The sequence below is a fragment of the Ranitomeya imitator genome, chromosome 1 (genome assembly GCF_032444005.1).
Source record: "Ranitomeya imitator isolate aRanImi1 chromosome 1, aRanImi1.pri, whole genome shotgun sequence".
Lineage (NCBI taxonomy): Eukaryota > Metazoa > Chordata > Amphibia > Anura > Dendrobatidae > Ranitomeya > Ranitomeya imitator.
The window spans coordinates 10,633,187-10,644,090 of record NC_091282.1 but is presented as its reverse complement, the minus strand read 5'-3'; the positions used below and the strand labels follow the sequence as shown (position 1 = coordinate 10,644,090).

The 10,904-nt window shown below is 44.9% G+C and overlaps 1 pseudogene; it reads left to right on the top strand.

Moving 5' to 3' along the window:
• The first annotated feature begins 3,407 nt into the window (after positions 1–3,407).
• LOC138658177 (zinc finger protein 850-like) overlaps positions 3,408–10,904 on the top strand; it is a 129,688-nt pseudogene continuing 122,191 nt past the window's right edge.

The window sequence follows — 10,904 nt, the reverse complement described above, 5'->3', positions numbered from 1 at the left end:
CCACTCTGATCGTTACTCCATGCCAGCTGTCAATGTTCTTGTACTGGTTCAGTTCGCTCTTGGATCTTTCTGGTGACCTGTCAACTCCAGCAGAAGCTAAGTCCCTGCTAGTTATTATTTGTTCATTGTTTCCTTGTCCAGCTTGCTATCATGATTTTGCCTTGCTAGCTGGAAGCTCTGGGATGCAGAGTGGCACCTCCGCACCGTGAGTCGGTGCGGAGGTCTTTTTGCACACTCTGCGTGGTCTTTTTGTAGTTTTTTGTGCTGACCGCAAAGATACCTTTCCTATCCTCAGTCTGTTTAGTAAGTCTGGCCTCCCTTTGCTGAAACCTGTTTAATTTCTGTGTTTGTGACTTTCATCTTTACTCACAGTCAATATATGTGGGGGGCTGCCTTTTCCTTTGGGGAATTTCTCTGAGGAAAGGTAGGCTTTATTTTCTATCTCTAGGGCTAGTTAGCTCTTAGTCTGTGAAGAGGCGTCTAGGTAGAGTTAGGTACGCTCCACAGCTATTTCTAGTTTTGTGATAGGATTAGGGGTTGTGGTCAGCAGAACTCCCACTTCCCAGAGCTTGTCCTGTGTGAGTTTACCCATCAGGTCGTTCCGGGTGCTCCTAACCACTAGGTCCATAACATCTCCCGTAATGGCGCTGTCAAGCCAGACATGTGGTTTTCTTCTTCCTGGCTCTGTCCGGACCAAAGCGGCACTGACTCCGGCTGCTCCTATCAGCATGGGACTCCTCCTGCTCTTCAGAAATCTGCTGTGGGAGGTAATTTTCCTTCTTTCTTCGCCACACCCACCACAGGCGGGCACCGCTCACCCAGGGGGTGGCCTAGGCGCAAAGCACCCTCCCCACCAGATGAATTTTCACGCCACTTTCAGTTCAGAATGCCTACGATGGGCGGAGCTATCTTCAGCTACTGCGCCATCATCCGCCATTTTAAAGTTACTCACGGCCGCCATCTTTGCCATGCTGGGGGTTCCTCCGTTTACTACATGAGAGGAATCTCCATCCTGCCGACTATGCCACTTTGTAACGGGGGCCAGGGTGGTAGCCGTACCGAGGGATTGCTGCTTTCTCATCACACCCCGATGCTCCGCTACAGAAATTTCATGTCCATTCTTTGGTGTGCTGTGTGTGTCAAGTAGTTCACCCACCTGTGAGTCAGAATCCTTCACAGCATACAGGGCTCCAATCCGTTGCAGACACACACAAATGTTATCAAAGTCCTGATTCACTTTCAATAAAACTTAACTCCTTCAGTTGCATTACAGACACCGTCCAACAGTCTTCACATGTCACAGATGTTTCACCTTCTAAGCTGTCCCTGGTCTTTCCTGACAACACATCATCTGGTACCGTGATCTCCATTCCTGCAGTACTCTGGATTGTCGGCCTAGCTGGTCCCCGTTGCTCCCCGTCCACTTTCCCCATCCTGGGCGAAAAATCAGGTTGCCTCTGCAATTCCTGTTCGGACAGTAAGTCGGTCCAGACTGCCTCGCTTCCCACGTGCTTCAAGATCTGACATCTCCAGACCTGCTTCCCTCAGTGCTCCTTCTGTCTACTCACCACACAATTATTACCACTCCTTCTAGAACAATTCCTCTCAGTCTGCTCTAGCTCCTCCCACTAACTGAAAATTACCTCAGGAAGGCTCTGTCCCTGCCACTACACTGGCTCCGCCCCCTTTCTCAACTGTCACTGGGGCTGAAACCAGTTGTTAACACAATCTAATATCTAACTCTACAGCGCCCTCCAGTGTGTCTAACCCGCAACTACACTGCCATAACCCTTACCAGTGCTGACCTACCACTGCCACTGACTGTCCCTATTTGTGTCCTTAACACACAAATATCAGATCAGTGTCAACCATTATTACATTATACAGTGTCAGCTATCATATATTACACAGGGCACACAGTAAACACAAAATGTACCTGGTTTCATTAGGTAGGCAGGTACAGAAATGCAGGGCCCAGACCAGCCGCCTGCACACCCCTTACAGTACCCTGCATACTGCCTGAGGATTTATATCTAGTATGTGGTCACCAGGACTATAAATGGCTTCTCCTGAGTGCAAAAGGAACCTGCACCTTAGCACGCCTTATATTATTATTATTATACATTTTTATAGCGCCATTTATTCCATGGCGCTTTACATGTGAACCGGGCAAATATAGACAAGTACAATAAACATGAGTAAAACAAGGCACACACAAGTACAGGAGGAGAGAGGATCTGCTACCTTCATACTTCTGTATGGTGACCTAGATATAAATGCTGTCCCCAAACATTCCCTATATAAACGAGCTGCAGACAATCGCCCTGAATGGTGGACCTCATATAGTGGAGATAGGGACAGGGAATAAGAATATATTCATTTACCCTTTCATCATACATAAATGTTGCTATTACTAGTGGATATAACCGCTAGAACTGGTATATTTGTTATGACGACACTATGTAAAGAGACGTAAGATCAGACATCATAGATCGTCAGTTATCACATCTGCAGAATATCACCGAGCTCCGCCAGTAATCATATATGACGAGATCTACAGACAAGATGTCCGTCAGTGACCGGGATTCGTCCCTCCAGGCTCTTATAGCACAAGGAAGTATCTGATGGACACATTGTCTGCAATAATAAAAAGGAGGAATTGTTATGGGAAATATTTATACATTGATTATTATTATACAGTTAAATCTCCCGCTATATCTCTCATAATTCTGTAGTTAGTATTCGCTCTATAAGTGTTATTGATAATATCAGTAACACCGGGCGCTGTCTCTATATAGAGGGTCTGTGTGTTATATAATGCTTGGTCTCTGAGTATTGTAATCTGGGGAGAAAGGAATTTGGCAAAATCCATCACTTATTATTCTGTTTTTTCTCTCTCAGGTAATGTAAGCAGCCATTCCCACTTTCCTTATCCTCAGCCACCCTCAGTGCCCCCTCTGTGCCCCTATACACACTCCCTGCCTGTCATTATAGGACACATTCTGCTCAAAATCAGGAGAAAAACTAACAACAGCTCAGAAACAGCACAGAAAAGGGCAAAGAATCCGGAGGAGCCTCCTAGTCTGTGTATATATGTATATAATGGCTGATAACAGCGAGAGCTAGAGAGCCAACACTGCACAACCTGCTCCACTATAAGGCTGCCGTCACACTATCAGTATTTGGTCAGTATTTTACATCAGTATTTGTAGCCAAAACCAGGAGTGGGTGATAAATGCCGAAGTGGTGCATACGTGTCTATTATACTTTTCCTCTAATTGTTCCACTCCTGGTTTTGGCTACAAATACTGATAGTGTGACGGCACCCTAAGGCAAAGAACTAGTCACATGACACTGACGTCACAGGTCCTTCACCACACACTACTGAGCTCCGCCCCTGATCACATGACACTGACGTCACCACAGGTCCTGCAGATCATCCACCGCAACAGATTCGACCTGAAAGAGCAAAAAATTAATCTATCAGATATCAACCAACAACCTCAGCAGTGCGATCAGCAGAGGCCGAATGTACAGAGAGCGGAAGGCGGCTCAGTACTGAGCGTGTACCAGCACCTGAGTGACGGCAGCACCGAGGAGAGGAGCGACAGAGACTCCGGTACAGGATCCATCAGTCACTGACGTCTTGTAGATGTGATCGGTCCCTTAGTTACAGGATCCATCGGTCGTAGTCGGTGACGTCTTGTAGATGTGATCGGGGCCTTAGTTACAGGATCCATCGGTCATGGTCGGTGACGTCTTGTAGATGTGATCGGAGCCTTAGTTACAGAATCCATCGGTCGTGGTCGGTGACGTCTTGTAGATGTGATCGGAGCCTTAGTTACAGGATCCATCGGTCGTGGTCGGTGACGTCTTGTAGATGTGATCGGAGCCTTAGTTACAGGATCTATCGGTCGTGGTCGGTGACGTCTTGTAGATGTGATCGGAGCTTTAGTTACAGGATCCATCGGTCGTGGTCGGTGACGTCTTGTAGATGTGATCGGAGCCTTAGTTACAGGTTCCATCGGTCGTGGTCGGTGATGTCTTGTAGATGTGATCGGAGCCTTAGTTACAGGATCTATCGGTCGTGGTCGGTGACGTCTTGTAGATGTGATCGGAGCCTTAGTTACAGGATCTATCGGTCACTGACGTCTTGCAGATGTGATCGGAGCCTTAGTTACAGGATCCATCGGTCGTGGTCGGTGATGTCTTGTAGATGTGATCGGAGCCTTAGTTACAGGATCCATCGGTCGTGGTCGGTGACGTCTTGTAGATGTGATCAGAGCCTTAGTTACAGGATCCATCGGTCGTGGTCGGTGACATCTTGTAGATGTGATCGGGGCCTTAGTTTCAGGATCCATCGGTCGTGGTCGGTGACATCTTGTAGATGTGATCGGAGACTTAGTTACAGGATCCATCGGTCGTGGTCGGTGACGTCTTGTAGACGTGTTCTGAGCCTTAGTTACAGGATCCATCGGTCGTGGTCGGTGACATCTTGTACATGTGATTGGAGCCTTAGTTACAGGATCCATCGGTCGTGGTCGGTGATGTCTTGTAGATGTGATCGGAGCCTTAGTTACAGGATCCATCGGTCGTGGTCGGTGACGTTTTGTAGATGTGATCGGGGCCTTAGTTACAGTATCCATCGGTCGTGGTCGGTGACATCTTGTAGATGTGATCGGAGCCTTAGTTACAGGATCCATCGGTCGTGGTCAGTGACGTCTTGTACATGTGATCGGAGCCTTAGTTACAGGATCCATCGGTCGTGGTCAGTGACGTCTTGTAGACGTGATCAGAGCCTTAGTTACAGGATCCATCGGTCGTGGTCAGTGACGTCTTGTAGACGTGATCAGAGCCTAAGGCTATGTTCACACTTTGCAGATTCCACTGCGGATTTTTCCGCAGCAGATTTCCAAAATCCGCAGTGAAAACCCGTTGCGGTTTTTACTGCGGATTTATCGCGTTTTTTACTGCGTTTTCTTCTGCGGATTTTCATCTGCAGTTTTCTATTGGAGCAGGTGAAAATCCGCAGAAAAGAAGTGACATGCTGCGGAATGTAATCCGCAGCGTTTCCGCGCGGTTTTTTCCGCAGCATGTGCACTGCGTTTTTTGTTTCCCATAGGTTTACATTGTTCTGTAAACTCATGGGAAACTGCTGCGGATCCGCAGCGGTCAAATCCGCTGCGGATCCGCAGAAAAATCCGCAGAGTGTGAATATAGCCTTAGTTAGAGGATCCATCGGTCGTGGTCAGTGACGTCTTGTAGATGTGATCAGGGCCTTAGTTACAGGATCCATCGGTCGTGGTCGGTGACGTCTTGTAGATGTGATCGGGGCCTTAGTTACAGGATCCATCGGTCGTGGTCTGTGACGTCTTGTAGATGTGATCAGAGCCTTAGTTACAGGATCCATAGTTTGTGGTCAGTGACGTCTTGTACATGTGATCGGAGGCTTAGTCACAGGATCCATCGGTCGTGGCTGGTGACGTCTTGTACATATGATCTGAGTCTTACTAAGGGTGGTTTCACACTTGCGTTTTTGTCTGCAGCGTTTTTTTGCACAAAAAAACGCATGCGTTTTTTTTCTTATATTTAACATTGAAAACGCATGCGTTTTTTGTTGTGCGCGTTTGGTCGCGTTTTGAAACGCATGCGTTTTTTTGCTGCATGCATTCTTTTTCAGAAATGCAACTTGTAGTATTTTTGAGAGGCGTTTTTTTGACACATAAAAACGCATGCGTTTTCATGCGTTTTTTGTGTGCCAAAAAATACATTGGAGTCAATGGAAACGCATGCGTTTTAAGCACATGCGTTTGTTTGCTTTAACCCCTTAAGCCCCGAGGGTGGTTTGCACGTTAATGACCGGGCCAATTTTTACAATTCTGACCACTGTCCCTTTATGAGGTTATAACTCTGGAACGCTTCAACGGATCTTGGCGATTCTGACAATGTTTTCTCGTGACATATTGTACTTCATTTTAGTAGTAACATTTATTCGATATAACTTGCGTTTATTTGTGAAAAAAACGGAAATTTGGCGAAAATTTTGAAAATTTCGCAATTTTCCAACTTTAAATTTTTATGCCCTTAAATCACAGAGATATGTCATGCAAAATACTTAATAAGTAACATTTCCCACATGTCTCCTTTACATCAGCACAATTTTGGAACCAAAATTTTTTTTTGTTAGGGAGTTATAAGGGTTCAAAGTTGACCAGCAATTTCTCATTTTTACAACACCATTTTTTTTTAGGGACCACATCTCATTTGATGTCATTTTGAGGGGTCTATATGATAGAAAATACCCAAGTGTGACACCATTCTAAAAACTGCACCCCTCAAGGTGCTCAAAACCACATTCAAGAAGTTTATTAACCCTTCAGGGGTTTCACAGGAATTTTTGGAATGTTTAAATAAAAATGAATATTTAACTTTTTTTCACACAAAATTTATTTCAGCTCCAATTTGTTTTATTTTACCAAGGGTAACAGGAGAAAATGGACCCCAAAAGTTGTTGTACAATCTGTACTGAGTACGCTGATACCCCATATGTGGGGGTAAACCACTGTTTGGGCGCATGGCAGAGCTCGGAAGGGAAGGAGCGCCATTTGACTTTTAAATGCAAAATTGACAGGAATTGAGATGGGACACCATGTTGCGTTTGGAGAGCCACTGATGTGCCTAAACATTGAAACCCCCCACAAGTGACACCATTTTGGAAAGTAGACACCCTAAGGAACTTATCTAGATGTGTGGTGACCACTTTGACCCACCAATTGCTTCACAGAAGTTTATAATGCAGAGCCGTAAAAATAAAAAATCATATTTTTTCACAAAAATGATCTTTTCGCCCCCAATTTTTTATTTTCCCAAGAGTAAGAGAAGAAATTGAACCTCAAAAATTGTTGGCCAATTTGTCCTGAGTATGCTGATACCCCGTATATGGGTGTAAACCATTGTTTGGGCGTATGGCAGAGCTCGGAAGGGAAGGAGCGCCATTTTACTTTTCAATGCAAAATTGACTGGAATTGAGATGGGATGCCATGTTGCGTTTGGAAAGCCCCTGATGTGCCTAAACATTGAAATCCCCACAAGTGACACCATTTTGGAAAGTAGACCCCTTAAGGAACTTATCTAGAGGTGTGGTGAGCACTTTGACCCAACAAGTGCTTCACAGAAGTTTATAATGCAGAGCCGTAAAAATAAAAAATCATATTTTTTCACAAAAATAATCTTTTCGCCACCAATTTTTTATTTTCCCAAGGGTAAGAGAAGAAATTAGACCACAAAAGTTGTTGTGCAATTTGTCCTGAGTGCGACGATACCCCATATGTGGGGGTAAACCACTGTTTGGGCGCATGGCAGAGCTCGGAAGGAAAGGAGCGCCATTTGACTTTTCAATGCAAAATTGACTGGAATTGAGATGGGACGCCATGTTGCGTTTGGAGAGCCCCTGATGTGCCTAAACATTGGAACCCCTCACAAGTGACACCATTTTGAAAAGTAGACCCCTTAAGGAACTTATCTAGATGTGTGGTGAGCACTTTGACCCAACAAGTGCTTCACAGAAGTTTATAATGCAGAGCCGTAAAAATAAAAAATCTTATTTTTTCACAAAAATGATCTTTTCGCCCCCAATTTTTTATTTTCCCAAGGGTAAGAGAAGAAATTAGACCACAAAAGTTGTTGTGCAATTTGTCCTGAGTGCGACGATACCCCATATGTGGGGGTAAACCACTTTTTGGGTGCATAGCAGAGCTCGGAAGGGAAGGAGCGCCATTTGACTTTTCAATGCAAAATTGACTGGAATTAAGATGGGACGCCATGTTGGTTTGGAGAGCCCCTGATGTGCCTAAACATTAAAAACCCCCACAAGTGACACCATTTTGGAAACTAGACCCTCTAAGGAACTTATCTAGATGTGTTTTGAGAGCTTTGAACCCCCAAGTGTTTCACTACAGTTTATAACGCAGAGCCGTTAAAATAAATTTATTTTTTTTTCGCAAAAATTTTTTAGCCCCCAGTTTTGTATTTTCACAAGGGTAACATAATAAATTGGACCCCAAAAGTTGTTGTCCAATTTGTCCTGAGTACGCTGATACCCCATATGTGGGGGGGAACCACTGTTTGGGCGCATGGCAGAGCTCGGAAGGGAAGGAGCGCCATTTGGAATGCAGACTTAGATGGATTGGTCTGCAGGAGTCACGTTGCATTTGCAGAGCCCCTGATGTACCCAAACAGTACAAACCCCCCACAAGTGACCCCATATTAGAAACTAGACCTCCCATGGAACTTATCTAGATGTGTTGTGAGAACTTTGAACCCCTAAGTGTTTCACTACAGTTTATAACTCAGACCCGTGAAAATAAAAATTCTTTTTTTTTTCACAAAAATGATTTTTTAGCCCCCAGCTTTGTATTTTTACAAGGGTAACAGAATAAATTGGACCCCAAAAGTTGTTGTTCAATTTGTCCTGAGTACGCTGATACCCCATATGTGGGGGGGAACCACTGTTTGGGCTCATGGCAGAGCTCGGAAGGGAAGGAGCGCCATTTGGAATGCAGACTTAGATGGATTGGTCTGCAGGCGTCACGTTGCATTTGCAGAGCCCCTGATGTACCCAAACAGTAGAAACCACCCACAAGTGACCCCATATTGGAAACTAGACCTCCCATGGAACTTATCTAGATGTGTTGTGAAAACTTTGAACCCCCAAGTGTTTCACTACAGTTTACAACGCAGAGCCGTGAAAATAAAAATCCTTTTTTTTCCCACAAAAATGATTTTTAGCCCCCCAAATTTTTATTTTCCCAAGGATAACAAGAGAACTTGGACCCAAAAAGTTGTTGTCCAATTTGTCTCGAGTACGCTGATACCCCATATGTTGGGGTAAACCCCTGTTTGGGCGCACGGGAGAGCTCGGAAGTGAAGGAGCACTGTTTTACTTTTTCAATGCAGAATTGGCTGGAATTGAGATCGGACGCCATGTCGCGTTTGGAGAGCCCCTGATGTGTCTAAACAGTGGAAACCCCCCAATTATAAATGAAACCCTAATCCAAACGCACCACTAACCCTAATCCCAACTGTAACCCTAACCACACACCTAACCCAGACACACCCCTAATTCTAATCCCAACCCTAATCCCAACCGTAAATGTAATCCAAACCCTAACCCTAGCCCCAACCCTAACCCTAACCCTAACCCTAACCGGAAAATGGAAATAAATACATTTTTTTTAATTTTATTATTTTTCCCTAAGGCTAGGTTCACATTGCGTTAGGGAAATCCGTTTAGCACTAGCGGATTGCGCTAACACAATGTCTTTTTAGGTGTCGTGTTTAGTGGTCGCGTTAACGTCCCCGCTCTGGAAGATCGGGGATCGGACCTCGGGCGCGCCGCGGACGCTGCAAGCAGCGTCTGAGGCGCGCCACAAAAGAATGGCACCTTGCTAGCGCGAGCCGAAAATGGCACGCTCTAGCGATGCGCTACACCTGAAAATCACATTGCTGTCAATGGTTGTGCTAACGGACCCGTTGCACGGCGTTAATTGTGACATTTTCGCCGTGCAACGCTGTCCGTTAGCGTTAACCCATTAACGCAATGTGAACCTAGCCTAACTAAGGGGGTGATGAAGGGGGGTTTGATTTACTTTTATAGCGAGTTTTTTAGCGGATTTTTATGATTGGCAGCCGTCACACACTAAAAGACGCTTTTTATAGCAAAAAAGTTTTTGCGTCTCCACATTTTGAGACCTATAATTTTTCCATATTTTGGTCCACAGAGTCATGTGAGGTCTTGTTTTTTGCGGGACGAGTTGACGTTTTTATCGGTTACATTTTCGGACACGTGACAGTTTTTGATCGCTTTTTATTCCGATTTTTTTGTGAGGCAGAATGACCAAAAACCAGCTATTCATGAATTTCTTTTGGGGGAGGCGTTTATACCGTTCCGCGTTTGGTAAAATTGATGAAGCAGTTTTATTCTTCGGGTCAGTACGATTACAGCGACACCTCATTTATATCATTTTTTTTATGTTTTGGCGCTTTTATACGATAAAAGCTATTTTATAGAAAAAATAATTATTTTGGCATCGCTTTATTCAGAGGACTATAACTTTTTTATTTTTTTGGTTATGATGCTATATGGCGGCTCGTTTTTTGCGGGACAAGATGACGTTTTCAGAGGTAACATGGTTATTTATATCCGTCTTTTTGATCGCGTGTTATTCCACTCTTTGTTCAGCGTTATGATAATAAAGCGTTGTTTTTTGGCTCGTTTTTTTTTTTTTTTTCTTACGGTGTTCACTGAAGGGGTTAACTAGTGGGCCAGTTTTATAGGTCGGGTCGTTACGGACGCGGCGATACTAAATATGTGTACTTTTATAGTTTTTTTGTTTTTTTTTTATGTAAAGAAATGTATTTATGGGAATAATATTTTTTTTTTTCTGCTTTATTTAGGAATTTTTTTTTTATTTTTTTTTTTTACAAGTGTGGAAATTTTTTTTTTTACTTTTTCACTTTGTCCCAGGGGGGGACATCACAGATCACCGATCTGACAGTGTGCACAGCACTCTATCAGATCGGTGATCTGACATACAGCCGGGCAGGATTAGAGCTGCAGCTGCAGCCTGATCCTGACCCGGAAGTGCTCCCTGCAGGACCCGGATGCAGCCCGGCGGCCATTTTGGATCCGGGGACTGCAGGGAGAAGACGCTCGGTACACGGTGAGCACATCACCGTGTACCGATCGTCTCAGGGAAGCCCGCAGGGAGCCCCCTCCCTGCGCGATGCTTCCCTGCACCGCCGGCACACCGCGATCATCTTTGATCGCGGTGTGCCGGGGGTTAATGTGCCGGGAGCGGTCCGTGACCGCTCCTGGCACATAGTGCCGGATGTCAGCTGCGATA